This window comes from Alligator mississippiensis, chromosome 6 (genome assembly GCF_030867095.1).
Source record: "Alligator mississippiensis isolate rAllMis1 chromosome 6, rAllMis1, whole genome shotgun sequence".
NCBI classification, from domain to species: Eukaryota; Metazoa; Chordata; order Crocodylia; family Alligatoridae; genus Alligator; species Alligator mississippiensis.
In genome coordinates, this window is record NC_081829.1 from 55,276,049 (window position 1) to 55,290,448 (window position 14,400).

General features: G+C 43.8%; 1 long non-coding RNA gene across 2 annotated transcripts in view; it reads left to right on the top strand.

Moving 5' to 3' along the window:
- LOC132251172 (uncharacterized) overlaps positions 1-14,077 on the top strand; it is a 34,827-nt gene extending 20,750 nt beyond the window's left edge. Inside the window, exon 3 of one of the 2 annotated variants that reach the window (XR_009463047.1) lies at positions 2,559-2,851. This is a non-coding gene — a long non-coding RNA (uncharacterized LOC132251172). Of the gene's footprint in view, positions 1-2,558; positions 2,852-12,231 lie in introns of those variants that run through there. The other variant, XR_009463046.1, reaches the window with a different exon arrangement.
- Positions 14,078-14,400: the final 323 nt, after the last annotated feature.

The following is a 14,400-nucleotide window of genomic DNA, read 5'->3' on the forward strand; positions in this document are numbered from 1 at the left end:
CTTGCAGCCCATGTGGGGCTGCCTGTGCCCACTCTGAATAGCCCCATGCGGGCTGTGAGCACCTGCAGCGCAAGGCACCGGGCGGGGGGGAGGGGCCTGCTTTCCCCTCCCTCCCCCCGCACTCAGCACCACCTTGTAACCTGGCCCCACTGCCAAGCTGGCATTGGGGCGGGTTTACACGCTGGTGCTGAGCGTGGGGAAAAGTGGCCCCTTGCCCACCCCATGGCCAGTGCCCTACGCCGCAGTCGCTTGCAGCCTGCCTGGGGCTGCCTGTGCCTGCTCCGGACAGCCCCACATGGGCTGCGAGCACCTGCAGCGCGGGACACTGGCAATGGGGCAGCTGAGGGACCACTTTTTTCCCCGCGCTCAGCACCAGCTTCTTCCCTGCTGGCAAGCAGGGGGTTGGGGCTGTGTGCTGCCCCCCACCTGTACCGCAGGGCTAGGGGGCACTGGGAGTGAGCGGGCGGAGAGCCAGTGGGAGCACAGGGCCCGCACAGGTGTCCCGGGGCCAGTGCTGGTGGGGCCCAGAACGGGAGGCAGGAGTGCAGTCTCCCAGCCAGCAGGGGCTCTGTGGAGCCGGGCCAGCTCCCCCCTTCCTGCTGGTGCAGCCCAGCCCAGATCCATGGACCCCTGCCAGCCTGCGCCCCGGTCTGGGCCCACCAATGCTAGCCCTGGGACATTGGTCTTGAGACATTGGGACATTGGTCCCAAGACAGTGACCAGGGGGTGGGGCACCTGTCAAGGGGCAGGGCTACCCATGCAGCCCTTGACAGCCTGCCAAAACTGGGTAAGCAGCTCTCCGCTCAAAATAATTGCCCGCCCCTGCTTTAATGTCCTCACTCGGGTGCATCTTTGCTTGCTGGGATTACACATGAATGTAAGAAATTCCATATTGGGTCAAACAGCAGCTCTATCTAGGCCAGTTTCTTGCATCTCACAGTGGCGGTGAGTGAACACTAAGAGGAACTGTATTTGTATAGAGCTGCTACAGACTGATCTGTTCTCTGCTTCTCTTCCCTTACAGCAGTGGTGGGCAAGCTTTTTGACACGTGTGCCACAAACTAGCTTTGTATGCTCCCTGAGCGCCACTTCGGTCCTCTTTGCCTGCTCAAACTGCTTCCTGCCATATGCTCCCTGCCCAATGTTCTGCTCTGTTTTCTGCTGCTTGTGCTCTTCCTGGCTTGCCATATACCATGCAACACAGGCTGTCCATGCCACTTCAATCCATGTGCCGCTGGTTGGCTACTCCTGCCTTACAACAAGGGTAGGAAACCTTTTCTGGCTGCAGTGACTGCTGTTGCCACTTGTGTGTGCTGGCCTAGGGCGGGGCGCCTACAGCAAGTCCCCTGCTGACACATGCTGCTGAACGTGTGTGTCCAGAGGCAGATGTAATGGTTCTCTCGGCCAGATCCAGCCTGTGGGCCATAGGTTGCTGGACCCTTGCCTTAAAGTTTCTGGCATTTAATGGCCTGGAAAATCTGAATTTGGAACTTGCACCGAAATATTATATTTAATACCCAATAATGGATTTACCCCATATGAATCGCTCAGATTAATGAGGGCTGGGTTAAAAAAAGAAGAGTTAATAAAATTACAAGTCTATAACATATTGAATCAATCTCTGATTTTAGCAGAACCTAATGGAACCCTGCCTCCTGTGTCACATTTTTTTTCCCCGTGATCATAGTTTACTGGTTCTGAATCACAATTTGGAACAACGTATGGTTTTGGAGACTAAAATGTGTGCAAAGCAAAATTATTTTGCATTTGTCTGAGACAGAAGGATAATAGGGACAAAACAATTCTTCTATGATTTATTTTGTTTTTGTTTTAAAAGAGAGAAAAGACAGTTATCACACTGTAAAGTAGGCTACTACTTAATAGTATAGGTCCAGCTGAAAACGGTTCTTTGGAAGCCAAAAGCAACAACAAAAGTTGGGAAATTGCTTTTCTAGCATACTTATTATGTATTGTTTACTCTTTAGTGTCAGAGAGACTAAATATTTTTTTACAAAGTGCTTTTTTAGAAAGTAGCTGCAATCCTCACAAGTATTTTAATCAGATATTAAATTAATGTGACCGCTAATGAACAAATGTTGAAAGTGTTGGATCTTATCTTTGTAATTCAGATTTGTACATTATAAACGTGTTAAAGTTATTAACAGCTGTTACTCTCTAGAGTTTGAGCTTGATAATATGCAAAGGATTTAAGAATGGTTTCACAGTTAGCCTTAGCTGATAAATTTTTAGTTAAATTGGTTATTTTTAAGAAGCATCAAAGTAGAGAATTTTGCTTGCCAGGGGATTTGAACCTTTTTCAAAATTTAATTTAACTTCCTCCAAAAAAAAAAAAAAAGGAACTAACATTGAAATGGAACAAATGTCTTGACTGGCCTCGTAAATCCCATGTTATGATCAAGACGGAGTACATTTAGAACTAGCTTGTACCAATCTCCCAGCGTGGCTTATGAAACCACCCACAGGGGAGTAAGGCTACAGAGATACCAGTATTGTAGGCAGCTGTATAATGTAGCTGACTTGTGCTTTCTTTTATTTAGACTATTGATAATGGAAGAATAAAGCCCAACAGTTGGGAATCAGCAAATGACCAGTAGAGATGAAAAGTTCAGAAAAACATTTTGGAACAAATGATGATGAATAAAATGGATTTTACTTGTTTTTTATTATGCCTTGTCACGTATTTTGTTACTTGGACTATAGGTCATAATGAACCTACAGAATATAATTGACCTGGAAGTATCACAACTTACATTTCCAACTGAAGCAGGTGGCTAAATGGGGGAAGAGGCAAGGGAAACTAATTGAAGGAACTCACCCCATTTAAAAATAATAAAACCTACAATTTAAACCTGTTTTGCTTCTCAAGGCTTTATTTCATAACCTGATTTTTAACTTGCAACATCTCTAGTCTAGTACCAGACTCTTTCAGATGACTACTTTTGATATATTATGACTTTCTGAGCTAGAAAAACGCATTGAAATTGCATAAAATTACAGAATGCTCTGTTGAGTTATATACTGCATATTTTCCTGGTTATCTATGCTTGATGGTTGCTTATGCATAGATATTTCTAAGAAACCATTTTCTTATGTCTCCGGTACACTGTAGTCACCCCTATAGCTGTAGAACTCAGCCAATTAAGATTTCATCTAGGCTTGTGAGATTTTTTTTCAGACCATGTATCACAAATTCTCATAGACTCTTTCTGTAAAGATACTATTGAGTCCTCTACATACTGGAGAGGTAGTAGTAACACTGTTTCTTGCTCATGGCCTAGTTTCCTCATTGCTTTGTCTTCTTGCACAGACTCCTAATGAAGGAAGAGGTAGCTGTCTTTTCTGGCAGAGGTTAAACCTGAAAAGGGGGAACGTTTTAGGGAAGATGGAAGAAAGGGGCTGTATGAATCCATTTTCACCATAGGGTGCTCAATAAGGTGTGAAGTGATTTCAGGTGAATGAGAACATCCCATGGTGAAGAACACAGGTCTCGCCTACTTTTACTTTTTACAGTAAAGTCCTCCATTCATCCTGGTGGGTGTTCTCACTTTCCCTTCTGGAGCCTGTGTGGCCATTTTTCACTCTTGCTGCTGGTTTCAGCCCTGTGTTTTCTGTGCGCACTCCATTTGTATCTGTTCTCACATCCCCGAGCATAGAGTCAGGGCTTCAGCAGCAGATGCTGACTGGCCTAGGGAATCAGAATTCAGCCCCTGCCCCAGATCTTGGCTCGCATGTGGAGCACAAAGAAGGACTTGGAATTCTCTGCTCCTTTTCATCGCACACAAAGGGGAGCAGACCCCTCCAGAAAAAAACAGGGCCTCCAAAAACCTGGCACTCACATTGAGGAGTTGGGGAGGGCCTCTGGAAGAGTTAAGACTGCACAGAACTTGGTGTGCACACACCAAAGGGGAAAATGCTAGCAAACTCATTGATACTGCTTTCCAGTTCTGAGCCCCCTATCAACCATTCTGCTTGTCCATATTTCCATCCCCTTTCCCCTCACTGCAGGCTCCAAACCACCTCCATCATTATTTCCCTCCATCCTCTAATCCCCTCCCTTCCCCCCACCAAAATTATTTGTGTAATTAATTTTCTTCTGGATGTAGTTTAAAGTATAATGTGAATGATCTGAGATTTGTTTTCTACAAATATATCTGTTCTTGGATAAAAGTGCATTTTTTTCACTATGCCTATATACTATCATACATATCTTCAGTTTTCTACTCAGGAGCATTTAGAGAGCTGTTGCTTGGAAAGTAGGTCAGGTTCAGTGGCCATAGGATGTTATCCCTGAGCTTTGTGCATCTTGTGTTGCAGGGAACACCCTCTGCTCCTTGGTTCCTGCATGCATGCCAAGAATCCATGAGCTGCAGTTGTGTGTTGAAAGTGAACATTGTGTTTGGAATATACTTTTCAATTTTCTTCTCCAAAGGAGTAACAAGTGCTATGCACTAGCTGGGATAAATGTCAAGTGATTGAGACACTTTTGGGCATGTCCACAACCACGGCTTGATCCCCAGATGGACACAGAAATTGATAGACTGTCAACCCTAACTGGTTTTGTTTTGTTTAATTTTATTTTACTTTAATACAAGACATTATTTTGGGTTGTTTTACTCAGAGTATCCCCAGATGTAGATCACTAGTCTTTCTCTAGATGCCAGGGTAGCATGCTAATCATCAAGGCAAATGTGAAATGGGATGTAGATTTGGGAGCATTTGGAACTGATCTAAAAAAAAACCTGAAAGGACTTTTTCACCTGAACTTTATCTGTGATGCTTGCATAATGAATCATTCTTTGTGTCACCTACTGATAAGCACCTAAAAACATCTAGTAGTATTACCTAGTTCAGGGGCTGGCATAATATGGCCTGCAGGCCGGATCCAGCCTGCCGGGCCATTATATCTGGTCCACGGGGCCCCTAAAAAATTTAGAAAATGTAATATTTATCTGTCACAGGAGCCAGGAAAAGTAGGGGGAAGCTGTTGGCAGGACCAAGCTGCTGCAGAAGCAAAGCCAGCTTTGCCCTGTCCCACCTCACCCCACCCTCCCTTATCCCCAGCTGGAAGCCTGTTCCTGGCAGAGGCTTTTCACCTGGGACCTTGGGGCTGTTCCAGCCTTCCTCCTCCAGAGGGAAATTCAGATAAGATGTGGGGGGAAGGAGGCAGGGAAGGACCGCGGGCGATTGCGGCAGTCATCAGGATCAGGCCAGGCTGGCTGCTGTGGTCGCTGGAGCGACTGGCGGGGGTGGAAAGGAGCGGCAGCAGCCTCAGGCAGGAAAGCTAGGAAATGGCTGCAGGCAGGTTGGGGGGGAAGGGGCAACGAGTGGGTGTGCAGAGTGCAGTGGCAGCTGGGCAGGAGCATGTTGTCTGTGCCAGTGCGGAGGGCCCAGGGCAGGGCAGTAGGAGCATGGGGCCTGGGCCGGCTCCCCACTCTCCCTGCTGACACAGTCCGGCCTGGCTTCATAGAATCCCTAGTGGCCTATGCCCTGCGCTCCTGCCACCCTACTCTGGGCCTCACTGGCTCTGGCACAGGCCCTGTGCTCCTGCCTAGCTGTTGCTGTGCTCCACGCACCTGCAGTGGCAGCGCTGGACAAATTGGTGCTCAGCACAGGAGGAAAAGCAGCCCCTCCTCCTCGCCGGCGCTTCCTGATTCAGCTGCCTGGAACCCACAAAGGGCTGCCTTGCATCTCTGTTGCCCCTGGGCTGCCCTATGAGGCAGTGGTGGCAGTGCAGAGCAGCTGTAGGGCAGCCCAGAGGCAGTGGTGGCGGAGCTGTACTGCAGCCTGGCGTGAGCTCCGGGTGGCCACACCAATAACTGCCTCACAGTGGCGAAGAGGACAGCTGCTTTGCCCAAGAGCCAAGCAATGGGTTCAGCCCAGCGATGATGCTGCTGCTGCTTAGCCTAGACAGGCAAGCCCAGAGCCGGTGCAGGATTGGGGCTGCGTGTGCTGATCCACCACTACTGGAGGGCTGGGGGCAGCAGTAGCAGCCCGAAGGAGCTGGCCCAGGGGCAGCAGGATGTGCCATGGCTGGCCGGAGTGTGCACAGGGCACAATGGGGCTGCATGCCGTTGGCAGTGGTAGGGAGGTGTCACAGGGTGTGCAGGCTCTGCACTCTTGCAGGCCAGAGGTGAGTGCTGACCATCTCAGGGGAGTGTGCAGGGGGGCTCCCATGCACACCCCACATACCCTCCCTTGCAAGCCCCACAGCCACACCCTCCCTCACACAATTACACAACCCACAAATACTGTACCCATACACACACTGGCACACCTCTGGGGGAAGCCCTGCTTGCTGCTTCATGCACACACATGCACCCACACACCTCCAGCCACCTTCCCCCTCCACACCCTACAGCCACTGAATTAGAGTAATCCTTCAGTTTCTTATGGCTACTTTGGTGTGGAAGAGCCCTTAGAGAGATACAAACTTCTTAATGAAGATGGGGCTGAGAACAGGATGAAGGTAGAACAGTAGGGATGGAGAATGCCAGTGCAGAAGTATAGTTCCAGTACAGGGCAAATATAGAACATATTCCTGTAATATATTATATGATATTATCTGCAGAAAGTTGGCTAGTGGTGTAAGTGAATATGTGATAGCTTGTTCTCTCATGCACGCTGCTCCTCTCCCTCAGTAGTTTGGTCAGCCGTATCCTTCTGCTTCATCACAAGCTTGAATGGGGAGTTACTTGTAATATGTTGGGTGTATATAAATGAGTTTGTTGTGTGCAGTTAAGCTTCTTAATTGTATTTCTTTTGAACAATTAAGCCTCCAAATGCCCTCAAAGTGGTTAAAAAAATTGTGAAGGTTTTCTTCTCGGCTATTAACAAGGCTGGTTACCTTAAACATCATAAGAGTAAATATCTAATATTTAATATATCTAATATTTTAGCCTATGCTAAAATATGTGAAAAATAATTGCCTTCAAGTGCCTTTTATTTATGGGTGTGTTTTTTTCTGCAGCTGTTAATGAAGTTGGTAGCTGTAGAAGCACAGCATGGTCAGAAATGTTGATGCTGTTTTACTTACGAATGATGAGGCAGGTGTTGTAGGTGGAACACAGAACCCTGAGCACCTGTCATCTTAGCAGGTGAACATTCAGGCAAACATGCTTTGTGTTTTTCCTTTAAAATGCCCTTACCTATCCATATGCTTTATTCAAGACTTAGGCATTTAAAAGCAGTTCTATACTATTTTTCAAGCATTTAAATGAGTTACTCCTTGCTGTATGCAGACTTAAGGAAATGTTCAACACACTGATCTACCTGAAGGTTAGAAATATGTGTTTAAATATAACGCAGTTCCGTTCCACTTTTCTTACTTTGATCATGCTGTATTAAATGATTTGGTATGTAAATCATAATTTTTTTTTAGGGCCCAATCCAAAACTCACTGGAAAGAGTTCCAAAGGTTTTAGTGGACCTTGGATCATGTTAATGCTCTTCTAGGATTTTGCTATGTTTCTGCTATACGTATGCAGTCCAGGTGCTTGTAATCAAACTAAACAGGATTTCATTGCTATTGATCACATATGCACAATCATTAAAGTAAGAATTTTATGGGAACTGGTGGTGTGTTCTAGAAGGTGTACTTTTCTGGCCAGATTTCTCAAATGTTTAACATCTGCAGTTGGAGCTGTCCTTTTGGGAACTGCTGGCAACTGTGGAAAAAATGTAATACTAAAAATACAGCAAACACTAAGTCACTGCTTATTGAATGGTTATGAAAAGATTTAAATGAGAGACTCTTGTTTGGATATGGTGATGATTTGGAAGCATTTGTTTTTCTAATGAACAGAAGATGTTGAAATATGTTTGTTTAATTAAGAACCTTCTGTTTTAGCTTAGATTGACAAGAAGTACATGTGTACAGATACTCAGTCAGCATTGCTAAGATGCTACTTCAACCATGAGTTCACTTAAATTTTTCTATTCTAAAGTAGATAAAACAAAAGGTGTGGCACAAGCTGTTTCTTATTTGTCAGAGAATACTTCTCATATTTATTGAATAAACATTAAACACACTTCACATGATCTCCAGTCTGCCTTTGAAATGCACCTTCTTTTAAATTCATATCACATTTCAGGTATCGGTAATTTTTTATTTACTTAATTTTTTAATGTTTTTATTGTTTAATTTGGCTAATTTTCTAGACTCATTCTTTATCAATATTGTTTTGTGTTTTTCTTTCCCTTTTAAAAAGTTTCCTAATATTCTTATCCATTAAAAATGTTGTGTTGTGAATTTGCAGATGTTTAGCTTATGGAAAGAGAGAAACTTTGCATATGGAGCTGTGCCTTCTTATGCAAAGCCTAAACTGGGCCCCTTGCATGGCAAACAGAGTAAGGCTGTAATTTAGATGTGTGAAACCTGTGGAAAGCTTTGCTTTAGTTTACTGTAATAATCGGATGATTACTTTTGGTTAAATCTAACTGGATGCATCTACATGTGTGTTAATGTGCCTTTTCTAATGTGCATTAAAGTTAGTACCTCCCATGTGAGGTAAATTGGAGGTACTAACTTTATGCTAAATTAATGTGCTGCGCTGTGCCCCACATCCCCTGGGACTCCGCTTGTTCCCACTCACCCCAGCCCCTGCTTCAGCAGCCCCGGGAATGGCCAATGCCAGCTGTGGAGGGAATTGTAAGTCAGTGGGTGCAGAGTGCAGGGTGGGTGGGGGGTTTATACCAAGACTTAAATTCGGACATTAACTTTTTAATAAAAATAAATATTAAAAATGCTGTTCCTGCTAAATAACAAGAAAAGCCAGTAGGTCTCAAGTTACAAAGGTGGGATGGAAAAGAAAATCCTTTTGTAGCAGTAAGGAGTATCTGGAGGCTCTTCTGTTTCTTGAGTTTTTGTTATCTAATCCTTGTATTACAGATGACTTTCCCACATTGTGATTCAATGCATGTTTCAAAAGGGTATTCTCAGGTTTCATGTATCCAGGTAATTAACTGGGTTTGGGTAGCCTGTTTAAACCATTTGAAAGTCAATAATACATGAGCACTAGCAAAATGCCTAGTTCACAGTCTGTAAACAAGCTTTTGTAAAAGTTGCTCCATGGAATATAGAATTTATGCTATATTTAAGCAATCGGCACGATTAGGTGTTTCGTGTATAATATAGAATTATGTAGAAGGTAACCCTTTCTAATCTTGTAAAAGAGCAAATCTGGTATAAACTCTTGATGAGAAAGGGATTAAGTGTGATTCTCTTGAGCTGAATGACAGAGCTACCATGGACGCAAGTTGTGCAAAATTGGGCCCAAAGCATAACACAATCAAAAAATGAAGAAACAACTTTTAACACACACACAAAAAAATTCCATCCTTTATATTTATGTAAATTGGGGATTCCGCATTTAAAATGCATTCTCAGTATCTCTTTGTGTACAGGAAACCCTCACCATTCACGGCTTTGAATATTCACAGTGCGAATATTTGAATGCAAGCTCTCTCCCTGCATGCTCTCGCCATACCCCCCCCCAGCGCCGATGGCGTCTGTGGGAGCTCTGTGCTTGCTGCTTCCGCGCTCCCACCACCACTCATTAATGTATTTGCGGATTTCCCCATTCGCGGGGATCCCTAGAATGTATCTGCCACAAATGGCAAGGGTTTCCTGTACAGGAAATAAATCCAACAATTCTTAATGGGAAATATTTCAACATTTTTGTGCTTCTTTTTTTTTTTTTTTTTTTCCCCATACTTGTTTAAACAATGTTTTCATGAAAGTGTGTGTGTTATTTCAAAGCTAGGACAGCTACATAGTGTATATTTAAATAATATGCATTGTTTGTTATATTGAATTGTGAACTATATTTTATACATATGCCAGATTTCTCATGATTGAAGTGGTTTGCAATTTTTATTCATTTTTTTTCCTTTAAAAATATTAGTCTGAAATAGCTTGTTTGCTGCACAGTTTTAAAGTATGATTTTTGGGGATATATCCTTTCACAGGGTAGGTGTGTTGAGGCAGTGAGGTACGTTATTGAAAGCTAACTGCAGGGTTGGACAGTTTGATCACTGTGTTTAACTATAGGTTTAAGCTACTGTCCTAGTTGTTAATTGAGTTTTGGCCACTGGCTTTTAAAAAAAATATATCGTGTCAGAGGTTGGCCTACTTAGAAAAAAGTGTGTCATTACAAATTCAAACCATATACAGGATATTTTTTAAATGTGTATCCTTTAGGTCTAGGTAGGAACATTTTAAAATCAAAACATGTCAAAAGGAGATAAAGTTGTCTGTGCATGTTAGCCACGATGAAAAAAAAATCAGTTCTGCCTAAAGAATAGCATAAACTAATATATAGGCTTACTAGGCAACTGCCCTGGGTGCTGACTTGGCAGTGGGGAGGTGGCTGAAAAAAAGTGGTTGCTGTTGGTAGTCATGCCTTTGCAATTGTGAATGTGGTGGCAACCGAAGTTGCCACTTCCACTTTGTCCCAGGTGCTGCCTGGGAGCATCCTTGTATTGCTGTCTGTACTTCACCTACGTGTATTGTGCATAAAGCAGCTAGTTGGAGTCGCACAGTCATTTGATGTAGAATTGATAAACCTTGCATGTTTTCAGAACTTTGGCATATATTAGAAGTAGCCACTCATGTTTATATGTGCAGTTGTGGCATGCTTGTTCAGAAACTGGCCAAGAGCAACTCCTATTCGTTGTAGTTGCTGAACCTGAGGCATTGCCTCTTGGTACAGCTGTATATTATTGATCATTTTGACTAAGTCAGGGGGTTTCAAAAATCTAGCCTGCAGGTTGCATCTGGCCCTCTGGGCCACTGGCAGGCCACCAGAAGTTGGCACAGAATTTGGGGCCCTTGGCCCTGCTGGCCATGGCTACTGGTGACAAGCTTGGCCTTGCTGCTGTTGCCACCCTTGGACGCTTCCCCCAAACCCACTGGTGTCACCTACCCCTTGCCCCTGGATCGCTCACCATTGATTAACCTGCTTCTGTGAGGGCCACAGTGACTACCCCTATGGCTCAAGTTGAATCTGGCCTGAGAGGAGCCCTGCAGTCGAGATTTGGCTCAGGGACCAAGTAAATTTGACACCCCTGGAATATTTAAATTTTCGTGAAAATTTTTTTTTCAGAAAAGATTAAAAAGATATCAGTTGTCTGTTCCACCTGGCTTTTCTTGACAGTTGGGGCATAACAGACCCTTGCAGTTGTTAAGGCTGACCTCTTGCTACATGGTGCTTTTGAAAATATTTCTGAACCTCTTGACTAACAGTCAGCTTCGCAGAGTTAGATCTATGTCAGTCCCTAGAACATTCATGAAATGAGGCACAACTGTATCATCTAAAAAAAAGTTGTGATGTTTTGCTGCTGCTTGGTTATTGCAGAGTTCTTCATCCATAACTTTAATTTTGTTAGACAGTACTCTGATTTCTTATGATTACTGTTGTAACAGGGACTCTAGCAGGAGCCCTGTTACTTGAGCTAACTAACATAGGGAGGAATGACCTTCGCGTGCACCCAGTCAGGTGGAAATGATTACACACCTGAAGAGCGGGTGAAGGATTAGCCTGTGAAAACAGGGGATAAAACCGGCAGTGGGATACTTACAAGGTGCCTTCGGGCACCAGAGGAGGAACCAGGGGCTAACTGAGACCCGAGAGAGAGAGAGGCAAATGTGGAAAGGACCTTGGGAACACGGGACTGCCTGGACATCCAACAGGTCAGAGTCCCGACGAATGGTGAGAGGACGACGAGCGCTGTTGTGGCATGTCGGGAGGGATACAGAGGCGGCGGGAACAAGCTCGGCAGAAGAGCCAGAACAAGAAGGAGAGCTTTGGGGACAATATACGGGGAAATAGTGCCCAGATAAGCTCCGACCTCATGGGGACAATGACTGGTTAAGAAATAAGCAGAAGAATCGGGTGGCAGCTGCAGGGAGCCGCTCCCGACACAAACCACGGGCGGAGACTGAAAGACGTGGGGATGGCGTAAAGCTAATAAGGCAATTAGCGGTCTTGATTAGTTTAAACAAAGTTTTATTAAAAGTTTCAGCTTGAGGATTTTTTTTCTATTGTAAATCAACTGCCTTCGCCAGTGGAGTATTCGGCAAGGCTACTGTTACCAAACCTTTTACTTTAGAGAAAAGAAATGTTTAATTTGAACGTGTAACACCTAGGTGGTATTCATTGATCACAGGCTTTAACAATTTACCGATATCCTTCCTTTTCTTATTACATCCAGGTTGTGGCAGGCGAGTGCAGGAAGAACAAGTAAATTGCCCAACAACATTCACAACTGTTATAGAAGTTTATGGAATATTGGCTTGAAGAAAACCAGTCTCAGCGAGTTAAAACCAGTTTTGACCATAGTCTTGGTCAAAATGAGTAAAAGTAATGGGTAATTGCCACATTTGACACCTCGTTTTATTGCCCCCTCCCTCTTTTTTCTTGCATGAGCTCTGTCTTTCATAGAGGAGCTATTGTAAAATTGGCAAACGCAACCCAGAACACACCCACAAAAGTAAGTTGCAAGAAGAATTCTGAATCCCAATGGCTTACCTACGGTGAGAACCTGAAATGGCCAGCTATTCACAAAGGTGTATACTGAAGTCTTATTCTTCTCTCCCACACAAAGGAAGCTTGCAACGATTTATAAATCTGCAGCTAGTATCTTAGCAACATCATTGAGGAAACAGTACTCGGGAACCTTTCTAAATAGCTTTCACTGAACATAACTGTGGCTAGTTGTAAGAGAAATGTTAAAGGCAATTAAGTTCTTCAAAGTGCAACTGATTATTCTGTTTACTTAGGAGAAATACTGTGTTTGGTTGGGGTGTTTTGCCCACAGTATGATAAAGGTCAGATTTACATGGTCACCCATGTAATGGTGTGATGATAATGATGATACATGGTCTATCTAGTTACAATTAAGTTGAACCTGAATTATTGCTTAACCCAGTCTATGCAAAACTTTGTATGTAAAGTAGTAATTTGCTTCCAGAGAAGGAAATACAATGCTGGTGCTAGAATCAGCTCTGTGCCTCAAAAGGCACCCAAGGAGGCTCTGCTGTTGCTTTGTCAGGGCAGTTTATGATGCTCAGGGGATTTGTTTTATTATTGTTTAGTTCTGTACACTGCACACCAGGAGACAACAGGAATAATTTGTCTAATTGGAAACATACTTTTTAATTTTGAGAAATAACGTGTGGTTCATAACCTAACTCCAAACCAACACCATAGCTGCTTATCGAATGGGGAAAGTATATGGGGATCAATATGTAGGGAGTATATTAATATATGAGCATTTCTATGGGCAGACAAGGTTCCTTGGGTGAATCTGGTATCTTTTATTAGACCAACCCAAATAGTTGGAGAATAGTTATTAAGCAAGCTTTCGGGTTCAAAAACCCTTCGTCAGGCTAAGGAAGTTTCTGCAGTTGGTGTGTGCTCTTCCTGGATGGAATGAAAAGAAGTCAGAGGCTTCTTAAAAAGATCTTCCCAGAGCCATTCATCCTAGCCTTCAGACAAGCACTAACCTCATCACCAGAAGCAAACTTCCTCAAGCCCAGAACACACCAAAAGGATCCAGACTGTGCCATGACAAGAAATGCAAAACCAGCCAACACATCTCCACCACCCCCACTATTACTACACCCTACCACATAGCCATCAGCATTCCCAGATCTTACAGCTGCACTTCCAGAAATATAATATACCTCATCCAATGCACCAAATGCTCTGATAGAAAATATGTAGGAGAGACCAAACAACAACTGCGCACCAGAATGAACGCACACCGGAAATCTGTCAAAGACAGAAATACCCAATTACCGGTGGGGGCACATTTCTCATGAGAAAACCACTCTCTCTCCAATCTCTCAGTCCTGATTCTCAAAGGAAACTTACACAACACTTCCCAGAGATGAGCCTATGAACTCCACTACATCAACCTCCTGGATACTAAAAATCATGTACTAAATATAGACATTGGATTTTTGATACATTATCTGCCTGACAACTGACTCCCTGCTGGCTTCTTTACTTTTAATTCCATCCAGGAAGAGCGCACACCAACTGCTGAAACTTCCTTAGCCTGATGAAGGGTTTTTGAACCTGAAAGCTTGCTTATTAATTGTTTTCCAACTATTTAAGTTGGTCTAATAAAAGATATCAGATTCACCCAAGGAATCTTGTCTGCCTATGTCCTTAGACCAACACGGCTAAAACCTACACCCCTGAGCATTTCTATAGCATTCATCACTACAAAATTAGAAAGATATTTAAGGTCTTTGGCCTTATCCCTGGAGGATAGAGGGGACCAAAGGGGAATTTTGTGGACCACAATTTACAGATGGGGGAGTTGAGGCTAAGGACTTAAGAAACGGGGGGCTGTATTGGCTAATTTGCAGCT